Raw genomic sequence first — 25885 nt, 5'->3', positions numbered from 1 at the left:
TGCGTCCGTCATTTTGAAAAGTTTGTAGAGAGGCATCCCCCGCTCACCTAGCCGGGAGATGAACCGGCTTAGGGCGGCCAAATAGCCGGTGAGCCTCTGTACACCCTTAACATTGCATATAGGGCCCATGTTGGAGATGACTGTGATTTTTTGGGGTTGACCTCGATGCTGCATTCGAACACGATGTATCCAAGCAGCTTTCCCTTCGGAACCCCGAAAACACATTTTTGGGATTCAATTTGATGCTGGACCTTCGGAGGTTCGCGAATGTTGTGGCCAAGTTCACGATCAGGTCACAAGCTTGAGCTGTTTTGACCACTATGACATCTACATAGATGATGATTGTTGGTTTTGGCTGCTTGACTTGGTCAGGCTGGTCGAGCAGGTTGATTTGGTTAGCGAAGCATTGCTGCATGCACCGTTGATAGGTGGTGCCAGCATTCCATATGGGGTGATGAATGACATCACGAGCTGGTTGGATTCTTTCATCACGATCTGGTGGTAGTCTGAGTAGGCATCTAGAAAGGAGAGGATTTCACATCCTGAGGTGGAGTCGACTATCTGGTCTATGCGTGGTAAAGGAAAATGGTCCTTCGGACATGCTTTGTTGAGGCTAGTATAATCAACTCACATTCTCAATTTCTTGGTCTTCTTTTTAATAAGAACATGATTAGTAAGCTAGTCGGAGTGGTATACCTCCTTGATGAATCCAGCCGCTAGGAGTTTGGCGATCTCCTCACCTATGGCCCTATGCCTCTTATTGTCAAAGTGATGCAATTGTTGCTTAGCGGGCTTTGAGCCTAGGACAAGGTGTAATGCATGCTCATTGACCTCCCGCGGTATGCCCAGCATTTCAGAAGGTTTTCGTGCGAAGACATCGCGATTGGCGCATAGAAAGATGGTGAGCTCACATTCCTATTTTGTTGGGAGCTTGGCCTCGATCTGCATCATCTTGGTTGGGTCGATGGGGTTGATTTTCACCGCCTTAGTTTCCTCAATTGGGTAGAAGGCAATTGAGGAGGTTGGCTTGTTGCAGTCTAGGACTGCTGGAGTCGATGAATTTCTGAGCTGAGGGAGCTCGTCTGAGTTGATGACGGCGGTGGTGAGCTTGAAATGCTCGTGGTCGCACGTGTAGGTGTGCGAAAAGGTGCTACCCACAGTGATGACGCCATTCGGTCCTAGCATCTTCAACTTGATGTAGGTGTAGTTGGGGATCACTATGAATTTAGCGTAGCATGGTGGCCCCAAGATGGCATGGTAGGACCCTTAGAAGTCCACCACCTCGAAGGTGAGGACCTCTGAGCGAAAGTTGGCTCGGTCGCCAAACATGACAGGTAGGTCAGTCTGCCCCAGTGAGTATGCCTACATCCCTGAGATCACACCATGGAAGGGAGAGCTCACTGGGTGGAGCTCTGACTAGGGAACGCACATGGCGTCGAGGGTGTGGACATAGAGAATGTTGAGGCTACCGCCTTCGTCCATCAGTACCTTGGTGAGGCGCCTCTTGCAGATAATGGGGTCGATGATGAGTTGGCAGCGACCTGGTCTAGCGATGTGGGAAGGATAGTCCCGCTGATCAAAAGTGATCGGAGATTCTAACCAGCTAAGGAAAGAGCGGATGACCATTTCGGCGATGCATGCCTCTCTGTAGCGCACTTTGTGCTGGCGCTTAGAGTAGATGGCATTAGATCCCCCAAAGATCATGAGGCATTCCTCAGGATCAGGAAAGCCATACCCATGCTTGCCTGCCATGCCCCCTTCTTGGTCACTGCCTCCTTGCCCTTTCCTTCTTTTGGTCCACCGGCCTATCGTAGAAAGCACTTAAGGAGTTCACAGTCCTTGTAGAGCTGCTTGATAGGGTAGGTGTGGTTGGTGCATGGGCTCTCTATGAGCTTGTCGAAGTGGTCGGGCTGGCCCTGTTGGGGCTACTTGCCCACACGATCGGCCATGGTGATCAAAGTGGAGTTGGCCGGTCGGCGCCGATGCTTCTTGTTCTTTTTGCCCCTTTGCGTGGAGGGTCCCTCGTCTTGGTCCTCACGCTTGGCCTTGCCCTTATCCTGGTCTCCACTAAAGACTGCTCCGACCGCCTCCTCATCGGAGGTATGTGTAACACCCTAGTGTTATGACCAGCATTTAGGCACTACAAATCATGTATATTATGCTTCATCAAGCATCCTAATCATACATGCCTAATCATGTAAATAATAATTGAAACCCTGCTTCGAAACATATGAAACATGCTCACAAAACATGAATGTTGCATACACTCGTTTAGAGTTATTTTGCCCTAGTTATGCTTGCTAGGTTAGTAAAACATGTTTGGCTATGATTGTAAATCATCTAGAATTATTTAGCACAATTTTTGGAGCAAGGTTGTATCTAAATTATTGCCAAATTTTGCTTTTAAAATAATTCTCCAAAATTAGGGTTTTGAGTTAAAATTGACTTTAATCTTTTAATTCAAAATCTAGCAAGAATTGGACTTTGGTCATCAAAGCAAAGTCGTAGAGGATTAAATTCTAAGCAACTTTTATTTTTGGGCCATTTTCAAAAGAAGTCATTTTCTTGCTCAAAAGGGTATTTGAAAAATGCTATTTGAAATTTCCTTGAAAATAGAAAATTGATAAATGCTTTTCTCCTTTCACGGGCCGCCGCCTCGCTTCTCAGCCCATGGCCGAAGCCGGCCTGGCCTGCCACCACGCCTGTCGCTCGCCTGCCCCGCGTCGGGTCCAGCCCACCTCGCGCGCATGGCCTGCCCCAGCGCTGCGCCGCGTCGTTCCCGCATGTCGCGTCCCGACCGCGCCAGGGCGCGACCGCCGCGTGGCGACCATGCACCGGCGACGCCCGCCGCGCGGCAGCCATGGCCTACCTTCGCTTCCACGCACCCGCCTTCATCTGCTGAGCCCACGGTGCTCCACTCTTCACTCTCCCGCGCTGCCTCTCTGCTTCGCCCGCACAAGCTCTACTCTCTCGCCATCGAGTGCCACCGCAGCACCCACCGGACAAATTCAGAGTAATGTTAATGGAACACTTGGACAGTTATAATGAATATGACAATATGGAAGTTGCTAATGATCATGGGTTATCATTATTGGCTTAATCACATGCTTGCTCTAGTATAGGTGCAAATCTAGTCGACAGGTTAATAATAATTAACTTGACAATAATGCTTTTGGAAAGGTTCTTGAAATGCTAAAAATGCTTTTTTTTGCAAATGAGTCAGCTACCCTACTATAAAGCCATCATGATCCTTGGTGTCACTTTATTTTCAGTTATGTCGGGTAAGTCTAGCTGAGTACCTTCTCGTACTCAGGGTTTTATTCTGACTTGTTGCAGATGGGCAGATGTATTACGGCTACTGTATCAACTGCCTTTATCCTGCGATGGGTGATGCTTAGGACCATGGGCATGGTCATTCCTTATGTCTCGTCTGATGCTTTTGTTGGAGATGATCATTAGCTGGCACTGTATTTGAACTCCGTGTGAGTGTGTGTGGTTTTGAACAAATGGCTTCCGCTACTTCTATTTGAACTCGTTTTGTAATAACTATGTTTAAACTCTGATGTATCTGAGATGCGAACTTTTATGTAATATGTGATGGTGACCGCTAAACTTATTACGATCTTGGCTGGGATGTGAGTTGGTTTGAAATCCTTCATGATTTCACGGACTATCGGGTTATACGGGCTTAAGTTTGCTAAATCGTCTGCTCTGGCGGATGATTTTCTTACTTAATTTCGTATAATTGGTCGGTTCTGTTACAGCTGGCATCAGAGCATGGTTTAGCGTGTTACTATTTACAAGTGTATTTAAAACAAAAAGGCATTTGAAAAACGTGATTTCCAAACTAAAAAGTGTGCCAGTGGTCATATCCTTTATATCCAGTTAAGGACTTTAGGTGGCTTAATTAAGTAGTGACTTGGGGTTCTTGCATCATATTTCTCTTTCGTCGCTCATATGGCGTGCTATTGTATGAGTGCCACTTGTTTGAGTGGTAGTGTATGGATCAAATTGCCTCTACGCCTCGATAAGTGTGAGTTGTGAGAGCATGATCGGATACACCGCCGATCTAGGGTGAATGCTTATATGATGCTGGAGTAATTACATGTTCTACGCATGTTTTACAAAGGTATCTCACATGTGGGTCTTCTGTCTATTGAGGCAATGCCATCAATAGGACGATGGTTCGGGTAGTTACTACCGTTGTACATGTATCTAGGGATTCGTGTAGAGCGTGTAGATAAAATTTACTGCTTTTATGCATTCATTGGGAATTGGGCTGAAATAAATCTTCTATAGGTACATAACAACGCTATCATGTAGAACGTATTAGCTACGTAATTGAGAGATCGTTTGTATGCCACCAAATTCGTAGCTAGAAATTATTTATTTCATAAGTTTGTGAGAACGTATGACACGTACATACATCATATTACTTATGCATTTCATTCATGTCATGCATTCCTCCCCTTATAAATTGATTATCTCATTTTGATAAAAGTTGTATCACCTAAAATATGTTTCCACGAGGTAATAAAAGAACTTTTGCTATAGATGGCCCGCACGAAGCAGACTGCCCGTAAGTCCATCGGAGGAAGAGCACCTCAATGTTTGTTGGCCTTGAGGGAGCACCACACCACGGACACCTTCTTAAGCGAGTTTGGCATGCCGACCTTGCTTTGGAGAGTGCTCCATGATGTGGGGTACCCAGAGGGTCAAGAGCCGGTGTACTCTTGGAATGAGAGCCAGTTAGCAGAGGATGGACTTGCAGTGGTGGAGATCATGGTTCCTACTCTTGGTGATGCTCCAGATTGGGATGGTTGGCACTTGGAGTTTGAGGGTCGCACTCCTACTGAGGGTGCAAAGGGAGCAGCTTTCCGTGTCATCAGGAATATCATGAGCAGATTTCCCAGTGAGCTTGCAGCAGCTCTAGCTGGCACCTTTCCTAGGGATGATCCTCGTGATGCTATTTGGGTTCAGCCTCAGGGAAGTGCCTTGGTCAGAGGTCTAGCTGAGGGACAGGCTAGCGACAACCATGCTATGAGTGCTATGTTCACCGCCATCAGAGCATATGAGGGTCTTGAGAGTACCTATTGGACTTTGATTGGCTTACGTGGTCAGGATAAGCTCAAGGGGAGAAAGCAGAAGAAGAGACAGGCATATGCTATAGCTAGTTTGCAGGAGCAGTTGGCTGATATGAACTTACAGCGGAACCAAGTGGTTGAGAGAGGTGATAGAGCTATGCAGTGGGTGCATACGTTGACTCAAGCCAACAACAATGCAGACCGCATGATTGAATAGTTGGTTCAGGAGAGGAATGAAGCCTGGGACGAGAGGGACCATCTGCTACAGAGGGGCGATGAGCTAGAGGAGTACAACGTCAACCTGCATGAGGAGTTTCACGTGCTCTACAATGGGGTTGGCCCATATGCTCCTCTAGACGCCGCTAGCGTGGATATCGACGACGACAATGAGGACGAGCCTGTAGTTTCACCTAGGGGTGATGGTGACGTCTCCGATCCTGACGATGGCCCCGAGGAGTAGGCTAGTTGCCTTGCGCTAGTATCTAGGTCCTGTCGCGATGACCTTTCTTTTGTTGGCATGTAACCTAATGTATGTTGCTTCAAACTTATGAGACTTGGCATGTGATTGGAACTTGGCTATTAATGCGATATCTGAACGCAAAAAAGTCCAATGTATGTATGCTGGCAATTTGGTTGTATGGACATGATGTTTGCTGTTGAAGTAATTTGATTAAGTGATGTTGTTTTAATTGGGATGCGATTGTTGTGCCTTTGTTTTATTGTATGAATTTATTCTCTCCAGTAAATTTAGTATGGCATAATTTTTCCTTCACTCATAATTATTATAGCTTCACTCAATCATTACTTGTTGCTAAAATATACAGATGACAAATACTCGTCGTACCACGTATGAGGCCGCTGAGACCAGTGCTAACGGTGCGGGGACCGGTGGTGGTGGTGGTGGAAACCACGGCAACAACAATGAGCCTCCCCACGAACTGCATTTGCCACCTCCTCTCCCGTTTACCCCAGAGATGTTCCTTGCATAGTTGCTCAGGAGTCAGCGCAACATGGAACAATCCTAGAAGAACATGGAGGATTTTCTGCGTACCATTGCCAACAATGTTCAGCGCGGTAACAATCAGGGTGGTGGCATTAGGGTGAACCAATATAGCAGCTTCAAAGATTTTATGGACACCAGGCCACCAATTTTCAAGGAAGCAACAGAGCCACTCAATGCTGAGGAATTGATCAATACTATGGAAGATAAATTCCATGTGTTGAGGATGACTGAGGTATTGAAAATGGAGTATGCTACACATCAGTTGCAAGGACCAGCGGGAATGTGGTGGAAGCACCATCACACAACCTTCCCTCCAAATGCTCAGATTATGTGGAGAGAGTTTGCTAAGGCCTTCCATAGAGTTTATATTCTACCCGGGCTGACCGAGATGAAGTTGGGAGAGTTCTTGGCGTTGAATCAGGGCACCAAGACCGTGACGCAATATTTGCATGCCTTCAACAACTTGTGTTGTTATGCTCCCGATATGGTTGACACCGATGCTAAGAGAATCACTAGTTTCAAGAGGGGACTCAATCCAAAGATGATGAAGCATGTGAGTACCAACAACCGCGCTAGATTCAATGACTTCATCTGCGATTGTCTGAAGCAGGAAAAGAACAACAACGCCAGCACCACAGCTAAGACTCGCAAGAGAGCCCTAGAAGGTGGTCCATCCCAAGCAAGAGCACCTATGGGAGGTCATCCTCCCTATCGTCCATCGGCACTTGGCGCTAGGTTTAGGCCACCTCAGCAGAGAAGTCAGAATTTCTGTGGACCCCAAAAGCCTTACAAGATGGTAGTACAGCCCAACAAGGCAGCCATAACTACGGTACAAGGCAGTTCCAAGGGAGCTGTGGGATCTGCTAGGACAGTGAGGGGACCCTGCTATAATTGTGACCAACCTAGCCACTTCTCAAGGTTCTATCCTTATCTACCCAAGAAGAAGCAGTAGACTTGTAATGCTAGGGTGCATAGTACAACTATGGATAAAATTCCTAAGAGAGAGCCCGTAACTGCTGGTAAGTTTCCTATCAACAAAAACCCTACAATTGTTCTATTTGATTCTGGATCATCGCATTCTTTTATGAGTTAGGCATTTGCACAGAAACATGAACAACTATGCATAGAATTGGGTTATGGTTACCGTATAAGTTTAGCAGGGGCTGATGTTTTGACCAACCGGATGGTTCGAGGGGCAACCCTTGAATTAGGTAGCAGGAAGTTTCGAGTGAACTTGATAGTTATGCCTGGACTAGTTTTGGATGTCATTATGGGGATGAATTAGATGAAGGATTGGCGAGCAGTCATAGATACCGGAAGTCGGGTACTTACCCTTAAGGATCCCCTGGGTGAGGGTACTTTCCAAGTACCATTGCCTTGGAGAACAGACCTTATAAGTGTTACATGTGCTACTGAAGTTATTCCTATTCATCAGATTCCGGTAGTGTGTGAGTTTCTGGATGTATTCCCGGATGAGCTACCTGGCCTTCCGCCAGATAGGGATATTAAGTTTAGAATTGAGTTAATCCCCGGAACAGCACCGATTTCGAGGAGACCCTATCGGATGCCTCCCGATGAATTAGTTGAGCTGAAGAAGTAACTAGAAGAGTTATCAAAAAAGGGATTTATCTGGCCAAGCAAGTCTAAATAGGGATGTCCCGCCTTGTTTTTAAAGAAGAAGAAAGAGGGCACATTGAGAATGTGCGTAGATTATAGGCCACTTAACGCTGTAACCATCAAGAATAAGTATCCCTTGTCTCATATTGATGTTCTGTTTGACCAGTTAGCCAAGGCTAAGGTGTTCTCAAAAATAGATTTGAGATCCGGTTATCATCAAATCAAGATTAGGCCACAAGATATACCGAAAACTACATTTTCCACCAGATATGGGTTGTATGAGTATCTTGTCATGTCCTTTGGCTTGACAAATGCTCCTGCATACTTTATGTTTTTGATGAATATAGTTTTCATGCTAGAATTGGATAAGTTCGTGGTTGTGTTCATCGATGACATTCTGGTGTACTCCGAGAACGAGAAGGATCATGAAGAGCATCTGAGAATTGTCTTGACCAGACTTAGAGATCATAAGCTGTATGCTAAGTTTAGCAAATGCGAATTCTGGTTGAAGAAAGTTCCTTTCCTTGGTCACATTCTATCAAAAAATGGAGTTTCAGTCGATCCAAGTAAGGTGCAAGAGGTTATGGATTGGAAGGCACCGACCACCGTTCCTGAGATTAGAAGTTTTTTAGGACTAGCTGGTTACTACCATCACTTTATATCGGACCTCTCGAAGATTGCCAAGCCTATGACAAGTCTGCTATAGAAGGATCACAAGTTTGTGTGGATAGAGGAGTGTGAAGCAGCTTTCCACACTTTGCGGAAACTGTTGACCACTGCTCCTATTCTTGCACAACTGGACATTGAGAAACCATTTGATGTGTTTTGCGACACATCAAAAACTAGATTGGGCTATGTTCTTATTCAAGAAAGGAGAGTCATTGCTTATGCCTCATGTCAATTGAGAAAGCACGAGGTCAACTATCCAACACATGATCTTGAACTTGCTGCAGTTGTGCATGCCCTAAAAATTTGGAGACATTATCTACTTGGTAATGTGTGCAATATTTTCACGGATCACAAGAGTCTCAAGTACATCTTTACCCAACCAGAGCTAAACATGAGACAACGAAGATGGTTGGAATTGATCAAAGATTACAACTTGAATGTACAATATCATCCTGAAAAAGCCAATGTAGTGGCAGATGCTTTGAGCAGAAAGTCACATTACTTGAATGTGCAGCCATTACTTGAAGATGGGTTCGATCTGATGCATCCTGCTATGTTATATAGTATTCAGATTAGTTGCTCTTTGGAGAGTAAGATAATAGAAGGCCAGAAAACCGACAAGGGAATATTCCACATCAAAGAGAAAATAAAAGAAAAGCAGTCTAAGCACTTTAGAGTAGATGAACAGGGCATGTTGTGGTTTGATGACCGTCTTGTGGTTCCCAAGGATCGAGAGCTTAGGAATAAACTCATGGATGAAGCTCACCTTTCTAAGCTATCTATCTATTCAGGAAGTAGTAAGATGTATCAAGAACTAAGACCTCGTTATTGGTGGACCAAAATGAAGAAAGAAATTACAGCATATGTTGCCAGATGTGACACATGTTGTAGAGTGAAAGCTATTCATATGAAACCTACCGGTTTGTTGCAACCTTTGTCCATACCTAGTTGGAAGTGGGATGATATAAGTATGGATTTTATCTTGGGTTTGCCCACTACTCAAAAGGGACATGATTCAATTTGGGTGATTGTGGACCGTCTTACCAAGACCGCTCATTTCTTGCCTGTCAAGATAGAATACCGACCACCTCAATATGCTGAGAAGTATATCGTAGAAATTGTGAGGTTGTATGGTATACCAAAGACTATAGTATCTCATAGAGGGCCACAGTTCATGGCTCACTTTTAGGAGCATTTACACAAAGGCATAGGAACTAGTTTGATTCGTAGTACCGCTTATCATCCTCAGATAGATGGTCAGACTAAACGAGTGAATGCTATTTTGGAGGACATGTTAAGAGCCTGTGTGTTGTCTTCTAAGGGATCATGGGAGTCATGGTTACCATTAGCTGAGTTTGCTTACAATAATAGTTATCAAGAAAGCATCAAGATGGCTCCATTTGAAGCTTTGTATGGCAGAAAATGTAGAACACCACTAAATTGGGTCGAGCCTGGAGATAGAAGGTATTATGGCATTGACTTTGTAGAAGAAGCCGAGAAGAGAGTTCATATTATTCAACAAAATATGAAGGCGGCCCAATCGTGTCAGAAAAGTTATGCAGACAGAAGAAGGAGACCTCTTGTGTTTGAAGTTGGTGACTATGTTTATCTGAAGGTCACGCCAATGAAGAAGAAAAGGTTTGGAGTCCAAAGAAAGCTTACCGCTAGATTCATAGGACCATACAAGATCTTGGAAAGAAGAGGTCCAGTAGCTTATAAGTTAGAGTTACCTGAGACCATGAGTACCGTCTTCCTAGTTTTCCATGTATCATATCTCAAGAAGTGTTTACGTGTTCCGGAGGAAAGAATAGAACCTTGGGGCATCCAACTCAAATCAGATTTGGTGTATTGTGAGCAACCGGTCCATGTGTTAGACACTAAAGAACGTGCTACTTGGAATAGTGTGGTGAAAACATACAAGATACAGTGGAATCATCATGATGAGGGAGATGCAACTTGGGAAATGGGAGAATATCTACAAAAAGCCTATGAAGATTTTTATAACAAATGGTTCATAACCCAAATCTTGGGATGAGATTTTTATAAGGGGGAGGGCTGTAACACCCCGGTGTTATGACCAGCATTTAGGCATGGCAACTCATGCATATTATGCATCATCAAGCATCCTAATCATACATGCCTAATCGTGTAAATAATAACTGAAACCCTGCTTCGAAACATATGAAACATGCTCACAAAACATGAATGTTGCATACACTCGTTTAGAGTTATTTTGCCCTAGTTATGCTTGCTAGGTTAGTAAAACATGTTTGGCTATGATTGTAAATCATCTAGAATTCTCCAAAATTAGGGTTTTGAGTTAAAATTGACTTTAATCTTTTAATTCAAAATCTAGCAAGAATTGAACTTTGGTCATAAAAGCAAAGTTGTAGAGGATTAAATTCTAAGCAACTTTTATTTTTGGGCCATTTTCAAAAGAAGTCATTTTCTTGCTCAAAAGGGTATTTGAAAAATGCTATTTGAAATTTCCTTAAAATTAGAAAATTCATAAATGCTTTTCTCCTTTCACGGGCCGCCGCCTCGCTTCTCGGCCCACGGCCGAAGCCGGCCTGGCCTACCACCGCACCCGTCGCTCGCCCGCCCCGTGTCCGGCCCAGCCCACCTCGCACGCACGGCCTGCCCCAGCGCTGCGCCGCGCCGTTCCCGCGCGTCGCGTCCCGAGCGCGCCAGGGCACGACCGCCGTGTGGCGACCATGCGCCGACGACGCCTGCCGCACTGCAGCCATAGCCTGCCTCTGCTTCCATGCGCCCACCTTCATCTGCTGAGCCTGCGGCGCTCCACTCTTCACTCTCCCATGCTGCCTCTCTGCTTCGCCCGCACGAGCTCTGCTCTCTCGCCACCGAGCGTCACCGCAGCACCCGCCGGACAAATTCGCCGCCAGTGCTCCACCACTGCCAGAAATCAAGCGCACCTAGCTTCGCCTCGCTCTCTGGCACCTGGTGCTCGCGGCTGTGACGCCATTTGAGCCAAGGTAGAGCATTTTGCGTGTTTCGCCGCCGTTAGTCATGGCGTCGCCGTGCTCGACCGCCGTGGAACGCGTCCTCCTTCCCTCATCCACCCTTTTAGTTGCCTGCTCAGGTTCGGCACTCTCTTGCGAACCCTGCGTGCTCACCCGCTTGCCCGGACCCAGCCGGCAACGGCCGCCGACCCACTGGCAGCTCCCGCACCGTCTAGCGTCTAGAATGCCGGCGTGGCATGGCTCCTTTGCCCGGCCGAGCTGGGCCAGCTTGGCTTGGGCCGAAGCCCCGAGCCAGGCCACCGCCCTCCCCTTCGTTCGGTCTGCATAGGCTGAATGTGGCCATGGGCTAGTTGTTTTCCACGGGCCGGCCCAGTAGTAATAGGAAAATTTCATTTTCAGTTTTCTTTTATTATTTGGAAAGAGAAATGCTTTGGAATTGTTTTGTATACTCAAATTTGCTCCAAATTTGTTGAAATAATTTTTTCTAGGTTCCTTATCACCAGATCTACGTGATAAAAATATTGCATGTCATTTTTGAGATACTTTTCTGTAGAGCTTTAATTAATTCTTGATATTGCTAATATCTTGTAAAATGGTTAGTAAATCCTATACGTATCAGAAAAATATGATTCCAAGTTTGTTACTCTTCTTGTGTAATGTACTTCCTAGGAAAAATATCTATTATGCATGTACTGTAGAAAAATTTTGAGGTGTAGTTCAAGTGCCTTTAATGGCTGATTTTTGTTATTTTTGCTAGAGAGCAAAGATTGTATAAAACATGCATGTGATAATTTTTGTACAGTGATTGTATGCTATGAAGATCATAGGAAAAATATTAACTCTATTGGTTGATACTTTTCACAATACAAAGTATTTTCATGCTCATATTTAGGTCCAAGCTTGTCATTTTTGTGTAGGCTATTCCACTTATTCAAATGCCATAAAAATTCGATGATAGACTACTTAGGGTAGTACTGTGCTATGGTAATTTTCTAAGATTTTTCTAAGCAATAAAAGTAGATGTTGCTATTTAAACCTATTATTAATTAGGGTTTAATCAAGTGTTGCTTTATGTGTGATTAAGAAATTAGTGAAGCTTTGGTGTATCTTTGAAGCATTTAATGAGATGTGTTGACTTAGCCTATTAGTAGTAGAAGAGAATGCAGTAGATAACATGTGCTTGTAGTATATGTTCTTGGATGATGTTGACTACCTTGCATTCAAGCATTTCCATTGTATTCATCTCATCCGATGCACCGATTGCATAAGCACTTACGCACATTGCATCATACAGGATCACAAACTGAGAACCTAGTCGCATACCTAAGGAGCCCGAGGAGCAGCTCGAGGTGCAGCCGCAGGAAGTGCCCGAAGCCGACGAGGAGGACGTTGAGGAACTTCCGGAGTGCCCCGATCACCGCCCGAGCTCCTTCGAGAGAGGCAAGCCCCGTAGCATTTTTCTCCCCGGTTTGCAATTGTTAATTAAATGCTTTACTTTAATTGATGCATTACATTCAGGAGTTGTTTGCAACCGTTGCTGCATTATACCTTGTCTACCTTTGTTACACTATATCCTTGTTACCCTAGTATCCACAGTCGAGTCAATGCTTAGCTAGCTTAGACCGGTAGAAGTCAGGTGATTTCCTGTCACCTGCGAGCTATAGGTGGTTACCTGGATCTGCTTGGGTGACTATGAAGTCATGGTATAACTAAGTGTTAAATGAAGTTGAGACCGGATGGAGACTTACAGAGTTTTGAACTATAGTGCTTTCCATCTGTGTTGATTAAGGACCGACCGTTGTTGGGCCTCGAGTCATGTTGAACGCATGCCTTACATTTAGCTGGCCGAATAAAGTACCTTTCGACCGTGAAGCTAGGAGACTATTCAGACCGAGTAGATTGCCCATAGCGCACTGTGCCGGAGCAGGTGTGGTAGGATACGGGGGCGAGATGATAAGACCAAAGTATAGTCGGTCGGCCCCCGGGTACATGTGGTTCCTGGCAAACTCGAGATTCCTGGATAGTTGACTCGGTGACCGATACCTCACTTTAGCGGGTGAGTGAGGTTTGTGTAAGGAATAAATCACCAGCTAGTTAGGAATCGATTCGAATCGCCATCGCTCCTGGATAGTGAGCACTTGACTTGAGTTACTTCATTGTAGTAATGTTAATGGAACACTTGGACAGTTATAATGAATATGACAATATGGAAGTTGCTAATGATCATGGGTTATCATTATTGGCTTAATCACATGCTTGCTCTAGTATAGGTGCAAATCTAGTCGACCGGTTAATAATAATTAACTTGACAATAATGCTTTTGGAAAGGTTCTTGAAATGCTAAAAATGCTTCTTTTTGCAAATGAGTCAGCTACCCTACTATAAAGCCTTCATGATCCTTGGTGTCACTTTATTTTTGGTTATGTCGGATAAGTCTAGCTAAGTACCTTCTCGTACTCAGGGTTTTATTCCCACTTGTTGCAGATGGGTAGATGTATTATGGCTACTGTATCAACTGCCTTTATCCTATGATGGGTTATGCTTAGGACCATGGGCATGGTCATTCCTTATGTCTCGTCTGATGCTTTTGTTGGAGATTATCATTAGCTAGCACTGTATTTGAACTCCGTGTGAGTGTGTGTGGTTTTGAACAAATGGCTTCCGCTACTTCTATTTGAACTCGTTTTGTAATAACTATGTTTAAACTCTGATGAATCTAAGATGCGAACTTTTATGTAATATGTGATGGTGATCGCTAAACTTATTACGATCTTGGCTAGGATGTGAGTTGGTTTGAAATCTTTGTGATTTCACGGACTACCGGGTTATACGGGCTTAAGTTTGCTAAATCGTCTGCTCTAGCAGATGATTTTCTTACTTAATTTCATATAATTGGTCGGTTCTGTTACAACATGGTTCATGGTGATGTCGAGCAGGTCACGGGTGGTATAAGGCTTCAAATAGTCAAGCTTGTGGATCAAGGACTCACAAGTTGTCCCAGAGAGGAACGCGCTGATGATGTCCACGTCAATGACATCAGGAAGGGAGTTGCATTATTTTGAAAACCTATGTTTGTAATCCTATAGGGACTCATTGGGCTCCTACTGGCAGCTCTTGAGGTCCTAGGAATTCCTAGGATGGACATACGCCCCCTAGAAATTCCCAATAAAGATCCTCTTGAGATTCGCCTAGTCGCAGATGCTATCAAGCGGGAGGAATTCGAGCCATACTCGAACATGCTCCCCCACGCATATGGGGAAGTATTGAATGGTGAAGTGGTCATCATCCACTCCTCCATCTCGATAGGTGAGCCAAAAGTCTTTGAGCCATATACTAGGATTCGTTTCGCAGGTGTATTTGGCGATGTTGGTAGGTGGTCGGAAGCGCTATGGGAACGATGCTTTCTGGATGCGACGGCCATATGCCCATGGTCCTAGGCTGTCCGAGCTAGGACTCTAGTCATCTGGTCGGTAACCATGCCTGGGTTGTGTTTCCCCGCTCCCCTCGATGGTCCAGCGGGGGTCCGTGCCACCTGCTCTCACCGCCCCATGATGGACATCATCATCACACTAATCTTGACGACGATTGTTGATGATGCTACAAGCATCTCAGTTCGGCATGAGCCATTCACGCACAGGTGGTCGATGTGGAGTAGGCGCTAGGTCAGGCCAAGGTGTAGCTACGGCCTCTTCTTCCACGCCCGATGACTATAGCGGTGAGTGGATGGAGCAGTTTGACTGGTGCGCCCCCATTCCCCTAGTGGGGAGAGAGGCCATGAGTCGGTGTCACGACGCGGAGCTCTCCACCTATTGGACAGCGGTGGTTTCCACCAGTGCCTGGAGGTTTCGGTGAATCACCTGCTCCTAGGGTCATTAGGCTTGGGAAGGCCACGTAGAAGCATCGTCGTAGCGGCGATGTTCTGGCCAGCTTGAGCGAACTATGGGGGATCATTTCCTCCATCCATGTTGTTGCGCTAGACCTGGTGGGTGTGACCCTGGGCGCCACTCACCGACTTACATGCGTGTGGTGCAGCGTGCTGCATGGAGTGCACCGACGTAGGTGGCGGCTGGCTCTACCGCCTTTGTCATAACTCCTCGCCATGCTCCTACTCGCACACAAGGGCCTCCGCACGAGGGTCTTGAGGGGTGTGAGTCTATAGAGACTCCGCTATCACCAGTGTCTGTCCCAAAGTGTCCACCATAGCGCACTCCTAGGACAGAGGGTGGCTAGGTGCCATGGCGTCACCGATGCTAGAGGCGTTGCTTTCAACCTCGTCATCCATGAGGTCATGGAAAGAGGTGGGAGCATAGCCTGCCATCCCCACAAATTTAGATGTGAGAGGGGGTGGCATCAGCATCTTTTGAAGCCCCCACACATATGCGTTCATGGGGGACGTGAGGCTGTAGGGGAACCAGTCGCATGATGGTTGCAGTGAGGACAATAGGGTCCCTCTAGAGAGTCGGCGAAAGATATTAAATAGAGAGTAAACAACAATATGTACGTTACTCATAGTGGGGTTTGAGCCCTGCGTGGGCTCAGAGTAGAGCGTAGGTGTCTCGTCATTGTGGTCGTCGTGTGGCCTGGATCTGACAGAGGGCGCTTCTCCTCCGACGGGTGCCAAGACAAGTGCCTCCTCACGAAGGCAAAGCACGTCAAGCCGGTCGGTGATGAAGTCCAGGCTTCCAAAGAGGAAAGTCTGGGACGGCTCAAAGATGTTAGGAACCCACATCCCAAGCGGCAGGAGCATGGGAAACTCCAGCGAGCTAAAGCGAATCGTATCACTTGAGCCCATCATAATGAAGAAGGCAGAAAGGTGGGACATCTGATGACCACAAGCATGAACATATGACATTTTCCCCATAGACATCACCAACTGTTGGTGCGAAAAGTGACCAACAAGTAAATATTTGTAGTTTTGCCATACGTTGTGATCGGATATGTCCTAGCACTCAATGACACAGGATTTATACTAGATTAGGCAACTTGCCCTACATCTAGTTCTAGTCGGTCGGAGACTTTATTCCTACGCCTAGGTGCTAGAAGTTTGTTGTGGGGTTACAAACGAATAGGAGTAAAAAGGGGGGTGTCGAAGGCCAAGTCGAACTCAGTGCTTAGAATGTCTAAAGCTAAACAAAGAGAGAGAGAGTTAGAATGACCGTCCCCTATTGGGAGAGAGCGCATCCCCTTTTATAGGTGAAGGGTATGGCCTTAAGAGAGAGAGAGAGTGCTCGTGTTTTACTAAGTCTTGTTGCCCACGCTGTTAGGTACAAGACGGTCATCGGCGCCCACAATACTGTTGATGCCCAGATTCATGTGGTAGGTTCCATTGTGTTCTTCTAGTATGGCAAATGTCGGTGTCTACCATAATGTAGGACAAATGTTGGTGCCCACAACACTGTTCATATTCTGACATGTCTAAAAGGTTGCAAAGCACCCTTCTGGCATGGCATGGTAGTACTGTCCTATAGGTGTGCAGGGTATGGTCCTTGGTATTGCGGTTGACTTGGGCGCCTTGCCTTATTGCGTCATGCCGAGGGTGGTGGTGGAAGCAGGTGTAATGGAGATGTTGGCTGGCATCGGTGAGGACGTGGAGGGCGAGGTGAAGCTTGGCGGGTAGGGGCTCGACAACGTGTGGACCTGGACCTTGTGCGCGAAGGGGTAGACGAGGTACTATGGGACCGTGGTGGGGCTCACGATCTCGGTGGCAGTAGTGGTGGTGCGCATGGGGAAGAGGTGGTGGTCGAAGCGGGAGCGTGCAGTTGTTGTGGCACCGGCGAAGGCCGGGGCGGGGATGCCGATGAACTCCTACACTATGGTGTGGAAGTTGGAGGTCTCAGTGGTGAGCACCGTGGTGGGTGTGTGGCGCAATGCCCATGCTCGCTTCCTCGACCCCCACGGCGGCACCACCATGGCGGCCTAGGTCGACGCTGCGTTTGCCTGGTCGGCCGCCGCAGAGGCCGCCATAGGCGCACCATGGCCGGACAGCGACAGCGGTGAGGCCGAGGACTCTGCGCCGGCTGGGAGCGGCGCCGTCGTCGACCACCAGTGGGACAACGGCGGTGTGCGGAGCTCCAAGAGGCCATAGATCAAGGAGCCTCTGCTATAGCCTAGCATGGTTGGCGGCGGTTGCCGGAGCAAGGCGAAGAGGAGCTGGCATCGCATCTAGAGTCAAACTCATCGTCACTGCTGCTGGACGATTGTAGGCTGCCGCTATTTTTCGGAGTCCATCCCATGAAACATAGGCGCGAGAGCCCACGATGCTGTGCCAGGGCATGGTGTGCAAGTGCAACAGTAGTCCATAGCTCACCAAGCTACGACCAGCTTTGGTATCTTTACCTTCGCACCAACAGAGAAGCGAAGCAGGACCAGGGAAGTACGGTGGTGCAGCACTTAGGGAGATGCGCGCACGTCGAGTCTAGTCAGCAGATCGACCGACCGACATGCAAGAGTTCATCATGCTCCTCGGTGCCTACCCCACCTAAACCTGTCGCTGCGAAGAGGACATGGCTATGAGGCGAGGGTGAGGCGCCCGTGCTCAACTGGAGCTACGGGAGCCGGAGGAAGGAGAGAGAGGGAATGAGGGGGTGACATGTGGGCCCCACATGTTGCTGAGATGTAGGCCAGCATCCTATGTGGTGGTCAACGCCAGCGTGGCGTGGTCAAAACCGCTCAACATCGGTCCAAACAGCCTTGCCCCCACCCAAGTGCTAAAAGTGAATGGTTTTGACAGTTGGGTATCGGTACTAGAAGGTTTTGTAGTTGATAGTTAAAATTAGACCAAAACAATAGTTGAGGGGCCGAAAGTGGACTTAATCCTTTTAGGAACTATTTTTTGGATACTCTTAGAGATGCTCTTAGAAACAAAGACCCCCTATGTTATGAGGGCAAAGCAATTTGGTGTACTCCCTCCGTCCCTAAATGTTCGTCGCCACGATTTGCGTGCTGATAACTTTGACTCGATTTATAGAAAATGCATGCAATAGTTTTATCTCCAAATAAATTTATTAAAAAATTAGATTTAAATATCTATCCAATGATACTAATTATGTATCATGAATATTAATATTTTTTAATATATATTTAGTCAAAGTTGTTTCTCAAGAAGAAGAAACGCCAGACATTTAGGGACGGAGGGAGTACGTCTTATGGCCGAAAACATAGCTAAGGCACTCCCAATCCTAAAATTAGTATAGTTTTATTGTGTATTAACTATCCAACTATGTATTCCCTCCATCGATAAAAGAATGTAATTCTCGCTTCCTGAGAAGTCAACTAGTTTGAATTTTAACCAAAATTATATAAAAAATACTAACATTGCTAATGCAAAATTAGTATCATTAGATTATTCATAGAATATATTTTCATAATAAATTATTTGGAGACATGAATATTAATATTATTTGGTATAAACTTGGTTAAACTTGAGTTATCTTGATCCGTACGGATCCCATAATTGCATTCTTTTCTGGATGGAGGGAGTAACTCTTTACTGATGTGACAAGTGATTTATATTAAAAAATAAGGAAAATAGAGAAATCGTCGAAGAAAAGAAGCCTTGGCGTGCAGGTGCATCAAGGGACGAAGAAACCACCAATATCAGGTTGGGGTGATGGTTTCGTTTTTGTCGTCTCCCTACATATCTTGTGCCCATTGTACCGCTGTCAAGATGATCGCTCATGTCGGCAAGACCATGACCCCTGTTTCTGTGGACTCCCCACTTGCCTGAACCTCGCGTGACTCTGTGAGAATTCCCCAAGCATGTTGTTCTCCATTGGACACCGGTCGACGAGACCTCCTCGGCCCCCTCCCCCGAAAGAGCATCCATTGGATCGAGCCGAACCGACGGCACCCAGCATCGAGTGTGTACACACAGCGACACACGTGTTGCTTGGGCGCTTCGGCTACTTGCCTTAGCCACAGTTGTGGCTGAGCCGCAAGTATGGCGAGCAAAAAATGCGCCAAATTTTTGGTGAGCCACAGCGCTGAAATGAACTAGCATCGCCTAAGCAAAAGTTCTACACGCCGTAACTTGGGTCACAAAGCAAACACTAGCTTAGGCTAAGCGCGCTGGGCTATGACGAGCTATGGTCAGTGGAGGTAACGAACCAAACACACTCCAAATCCAAGGAGGCTCTCCAATCACTAGTCTCCGGCTATCTGAGCAGAGCATTATTGCCTCTATTTCAGTCATGTCACTTTGTCTCCGAGCTCTTCTCTTTTGTTTGCATTTGGAGTGGCGGTAAATTTGTTGTAAAAATGCCTCAATGTTTTCTGAACTTGAAAATTAGGCCGCACATACGTACTAGGTTGAATGGGAAATGTGGCAAATTGTTAATGTCTTTTGAACTTAAAATAAGGTTGCCACTATCGTACTAGGGGCATGTTTAGTTGGTACCGTAGTTTGCCATGATTAACATTAGGTAACCGTAACTGCCATAGAAAGTGTAGCGATCAAAATCAAGTGGTGTTTGGTTCCCCGCAACCGCTCGCCACACCTAACTTGTGGCTTCCACGGTATCTTGGCTGGCGTTTGGATTGCATGCAAGCTGTGGCAGCCACACACCCCTTCTAGTTTATTTGTGCGCTGATTTTCATGACAGTTCTGGTGCCTTTTTTTCTCCGCCACACTTCTGTGACGGCATCATAACCTGCATTGCTGGTTGTGGCCAGAAACCAAACCACCCCTAAAGCCACACTCGTGGCAAATTCTGTCTTTTCATTTAGTAGGAGCTCTGCTCTATTACAGATGCTCTAAGGTCTTACATCAAAGTTAGAAAACCGAAGTAGTAAGGAGATAGATCGAAAAGCAGAGTGTCGGGTTTATAAACCCTAGGTCCCTCACAGACCAGCTTCTTAACAAAGGCTTGGTCTAAGCAGACAATGCGCAACTCATGGGCCAGCCTAGGTATCTAAACGACAGGCCAGAAAGGTGATTCAATCACGCACCAGAAGGTCTGGCCGAGGAGGAATGCCGCTCGTTTTCAGCCTTCGGCCCACCTCTTCGACCGGAGCGCTCGCTTTGGTCTCCAGCCCGCCTCTCCAACTGGAAGGCAAGTCCAAAGCACTACTTCTGACTCGGACCCGTGTCTCCGACCGGTGATGCACCAAACCCCTGCTCACTGCTCTTCTCTGACTGGCGCGATTAGAGCCGACTAGGACCAACCGACCAGGGATGCCCGCTCGGTAAGGATCAGAAAATGGATGGAGAAAGTAAGGCAGGGCGCACAAGTCAAACCGCAATACCGGGGTCCATACCCTATACACCTATGGAAATAGTACTCTGCGACCTCCTTGACACGTCAGTACCCAAGCAGTGTTGTAGGCACGGACATTTTCCCCTACAGTATTATGGGCGCCATTAACTCCCATACGGTAAGGCTCCCCCCACATGCCTCTGGCATCGACAGTGTTGTGGGCACCGACATTTACCATACCAGGCGAACATGGTAAAACCCCTAGCATGCCTCTAGGTATCAACAATGTGGCAGGCATCGACGTCTGCCATACCCAAAGAAGACAACACACCCTCCCATGTGCATCTGACATCCAACAGTGTTGTGGGTGCCTAAAATCAACTTATACCCGCCGATGTGGGAAGCAAGACTTAGCAACAAACGTACTCCTTCCCTCTCACTTGTAAGGCCACCCCCTTCATCTATAAAAGGGGATGCGCTCTCTTCAAATAGAAAAAGTGGATTCAGATTCATTAGATCGATCAAGTTTACTAGTACACAATAGAAGAGCCACCAGGTTCAAACCACGAGCACATGCTCAAGCACTTAGCACATAGCGGAGCTCCCATCGCTTTTGGTACCTCCATCAAAGTCCGACCGGACCTCTTGTACCCCTCATCTTTCTCCTTCTCGTTTGTAACCCCACTGCAAACTTCGAGCACCTAGGCTCAAGAATAAGTCACCGACTGACTCAAACTAGACATAGGGCACGTTGCTAGAACCAGTATAAACCATGTGTCATTGAGTGCTAGGTCACCTTCGATCACAACGTACGACAAAACTATAAATATTTACTTGTAGGTCACTTTCTGCATCGATAGTTGGCGCCATCCATGGGGAAGACGTTGTACGTTCAACACTTTTTAGTCATCAGATGGCCCACTTTTCTGCACCTTTGCCATGGCAGGCTCAGGCGATATGACTCGCTTTGGCTCACTGGAGTTTCCCGCACTCCCACCTATTGGGATGTGGGTTCCACCCGTCTCCAAGCTATCCTAGGCATTCCTCTATGAAAGCCTAGACTTCATCGCCGACCGGCTCGGCATACTACACCTTTGTGAGGAGGCACTCATTCTGATGCCCGTCGGAGGGTCACCCTCTATCGGCTTTGGGACGCACGATGACTTCAACGACGAGGCATCTGTGCTTCATTCCAAGCAAACTCTCTGCTCAAACCTAGCTGTGAGTAATGTACATGTTGTGATTTACTTGCTATTCTTTATCTTCCGCTGATTATCCGAAGCGACCCCGTTGTCTCTGCTGCAACCGCCATGCGCCCGGTTCCCCTATGGCCTCGCGTCCCCCATGGACTCATACGCCTGGGGGTTCCGAAGGATGCCAGCGCCGCCACCTCTCACATCCGAATTCATAGGGATGGCGAGCTATGCTCCCACCTATTTCCTCGACCTCATGGATGACGATGTTGAGAATGGTGCCTAGCCACCATCTGTCCTAGGAGTGCGCTATGGCGTATGCTCTAGGACATCCACCAGTGGTAACGTAGTCCTTGTAGACTCACACCCCTCTGGACCCTTGTGCGGAGACCCCTGTGCTTACACAAGAGCACGGCGAGGAGCTACGACAACAGTGGCTGGACTAGCCACTGACTGTGCCAGAGCGCCTGACGCACCGCACTGCGCCCCGTGCGTATAAACCAACAAGCCACGCCTAGGGTCGCACCTGTCAGGTCCAGCGCAACACCATGGACAAGGGGAACGATCCCCCACAGTTTGCTCGGGCCAATTAGAACATCGCCACTGCAGCAATGCTTCTACGTGGCCTTCTCAAGCCGAACGACCCCTAGGAACAAGTGATCCACCGAAACCTCTAGGCACTAGTGGAGACCATCGCCGTTCAATAGGCGGAGAGCTCTGCATCATGACACTGACTCATGGCCTCTCTCCCCACAAGGGGAGTGAGGATGCACTAGACGAATCGCCCCACCCGCTCACTGCTATAGCCGCCAAGCGTGGCATAGGAAGATGCATCTCTGCCTCATCTTGACTTCGCGACCGCTCCACACCGACCACCTGTACACGAGAGGTTTGGGCTGAACTGAGACGCTCGTAGTAGCGACTGGAGTCCCATCCCCGATGGCCTGGAACCACGGGTCTTTGTCCAACGCATCCAGCAAGCGCCGCTCCCGTAGTGCTCCAATGGAGGCCGAGCCAAAGGCAAGGTCAAGCGCCAGGATCAGGATGAGGGCCCCTCACGTAGAGGGGGGAAATAATAGAAAAGATCACCACTGATTGGCCAACTCCATGTTGGTCGCCACGGCTGATCACATGGGCAAGCATCCCTAGTAGGACCTTCTAGGCCACTTCCATGAGCTCATGGAGAGCCCGTGTACCAACCACGCCTACCCCATCAAACACCTCTACAAGGACTGTGAGCTCCTCAAGCGCCTTCTATGATAGGCTAGCGGGCCAAAGGAAGAAAAAGGCGAAGAGGCAGCGGCCAAGAAAGGGGGCGTAGCGGGCAAGGATTCGAAGGATTGAAGGTTGAGGTGATCCGACCGGATGCCTACCGATTGAAGGACGACAATGACAACATTTTCACCAGTGCTTGGAACAGCTATGTTGTTTCTTCCCCTAAAATTCAGTCTTACCATTGTTTACTTAACATTTGCTCCTATAAAAGCCCTCCGACCCGAACGCTTTTGTCCCGGGTCGCTCGGGGGCTCCACGAGGGTGCACTACTACCTCTCTTTTTTGTTTACTATCATATGGTGAAACTCCTTCCTACCCAAACAAAAGGGTAGTTCATTCCTTTAAATTGTCTTACGTAGCTTTGCTTTAAAATATTCTGACCGATCGCGCCCCATCTCTACCTATGGTTATGAGCAGCTGAGCCTCGCAGGCCATGCCCGGGCTCCTAAGGTTGTAACCTACGGGACAAATGGGCATGTATGAAAAAGAAAGAATAAAAAACAAACTTATGCTAAGGTAAAACTAAGGAACGAAAGGGACAAGCTTCCCCGAATGGAGTGACTCCATGACAAAAAATGAAATCAATTGTAGTCATTGAGTACTCAAGAACGTTTATACAGGGGCTCCCCCACGAACTTAAAACTTTTTGAATCTACTAAACTACTTATGCTTTACAAGCTATTGGGGCAGCTCAGTGGCATCTGCTGCCGGTGCGACTGGTGAAGGCGCGGGCTGCTCACTCCCTGGCAGGACGACATTCAGCTCGGTTGAAGACGGGGCGATGTCCACTTCTGACCTAGGCTCCGTGCCATCTGCAGGTTGGGTGACGTCCCCCCGATGCATGCTTCTAGTCATGTTCTCACGGTGGGCATACATCACCCACTACGTAGAGACTTGCTCTGCCACCAACCTTGCATGCGGCAGCAAGCTCTCCCCGAGCGATTGGATGTCCTCTATGCTCAAGCCATCGGCATACCCACTGCAGATAGTGGCAAAGTCCAGGTTCAGGTGGTACATCACCACCAAAGTCAACACCCTCGATGCTACGTAGAATAGCCCATGTGTGATGAGGGCCTGGACCTCATCCGAGACCTCCGCTAGCTGGATGGCGGGTGAGCTAGTACTTGGCGCCGACCCAAAGACCTCTGAGACAACAAGCTAGGCAACTTTGTGGATTAGGTCAAGTTCCCCCTCAAGAGCACATCGCTCTTCAAGGGACTTGGCCAGTGCCTCTATGTTTCAACCAAAAGTCACCTTCCCGCTCCAACAACTTCACCTTTCTGCCCAGCTCTAGAAGAAGGGCGGCAAGCTCAAAAACAAGCTGAAGGAAGAAACCAACAAGATGAAAAATAGAAAAGATACGTACCAAGGTGGAAGTTCTCAAGGGCGAAGAATTCCTCTGCCTACCGGGCCACCTGCTCACGTAGCTAGGCACTCGGCTCCTCCATCCCCATCACCTGGCCTCGAAGCGCGAGAACTTCCTAGTCTACCTCCGACCAGGCCTTGCGCTTCGACTCTAGGGCCTTTTGTGCTGACTCTAGGGCATTCCGCTCTGACTCCAGGGCGTTCTGCTTAGACTCAAGGGTCTCCAAAGATTTTTGGAGTGCAGCCTCTATGTCCGCCAGGGATTTTTGTAGCCCTGTCTCGGTCTCCGCCTAGCAGGCCTTCACCGCCTTAAGCCCCCACTCAGTGATGGTTGCCCGCTCCACTGCACACTGCTCCTCTGCCCACACCACGGTCACCACGGCTTCCTGGTCCTAGGACTCACAGTGGCTGAACTCTAGCTGATGCTCAAGCTCAGCCATCCGGGCATGCTCCATCTGGAGGAAACAGGACTTGCGGGACAACATCTCCTTCAGACCCTACAAAATGAGAAACAAGCATGCTGAGGCAACCAACAAGAGACTAAGAGATCAAGGACAAACACGGGAAAGTCACCTCCATGGCGAGCTGCAGGTCAACCTTAACCTTCTGCTGGGTGGACCTAACCCGCTCCTAGGCATCCTCGAGCTTCACCGACAGCTTGGTGAGATCGGACTCCATGGTGAGTCCTTTCCCCCAAGGATGTCACAGAGCTGACACTCTTGGGAATCCCGAAGGATGAACCACACCTTTGATGGGTCCTCGGGGAAGGGCCACTCTAGGTCACCCTTCGGAGGCCCTAGACCCTGACTGAACCACCACCAGCTCTAGCGATGGCACTAGTAGCTCCACCACATCATCCACTTTATCATCGGATGGGATCTCCACCACCTTGGTTGCGTGGGCCACCAACGGGCATTCTGACTCCATCCTGATCGCCTCTCCCCCCGGCGCCTTTAGCTCTGACCATGAGGGTGAGCCATGCAGTCCTCCACCCGGCAAGGCAGGGAGCTCGATCTCCTTCTCCTCTTCTACCGTAGCTGGTGGAGGAGGGGCCATGAGGGACACCACTGGTGAAGCCTCTGCCATCACCAATGGGATTGCTACCAGCACCGTCACCATCGCTGCTGCCATACTAGCAATCGACCTGGGGAGCACCACCCTCAAAAGGGAAGGACTCACCGCCACCACCCTATTCTCCTCACCGCTCGCTGTAGCATGCTACAGGGTTGGCCTCCAAACCTCCTGCATGGGAGTTGGGGCGATGCTCAACCCTATCATCATCCGGCCACTGACAAAAAGTGCAGGTCAGTCATACTCCAAAAAAGACTCAACAACAAGATCAAAAAGAAACAAAGAAAAACATACCAGGAGGTAAGTGACACGACTCTAAAACCAAGACCCAACGTCACCGGTCCCATAGGGTGAGGACCGCTCCCATGCTGCGACCCGTTCCCCCTCACTTCAGCCAGTGGCAAACTCGTCCCAACCGGCTCCTGTCTGGCCT

General features: G+C 47.9%; 1 protein-coding gene and 1 pseudogene across 1 annotated transcript in view; one reads left to right on the top strand and one right to left on the bottom strand.

The window, feature by feature from the left end:
• LOC136456677 (uncharacterized) overlaps nucleotides 1–4590 on the top strand; it is a 28338-nt gene extending 23748 nt beyond the window's left edge. The window contains exon 2 of the mRNA XM_066456614.1: nucleotides 4555–4590. The gene's annotated coding sequence lies outside the window, so the exon portion shown is untranslated. The remainder of the gene's footprint in view (nucleotides 1–4554) is intronic.
• Nucleotides 4591–16871: 12281 nt separating this feature from the next.
• Nucleotides 16872–17587, bottom strand: LOC136461062 (uncharacterized protein PB18E9.04c-like; annotated as a pseudogene).
• Between the last annotated feature and the right edge of the window lie 8298 nt (nucleotides 17588–25885).

The sequence above is a fragment of the Miscanthus floridulus genome, chromosome 6, assembly GCF_019320115.1.
Source record: "Miscanthus floridulus cultivar M001 chromosome 6, ASM1932011v1, whole genome shotgun sequence".
Classification (NCBI taxonomy): domain Eukaryota; kingdom Viridiplantae; phylum Streptophyta; class Magnoliopsida; order Poales; family Poaceae; genus Miscanthus; species Miscanthus floridulus.
Note: the sequence above shows the minus strand (reverse complement) of the source record. Positions and strands in the feature narration are given on the sequence as shown.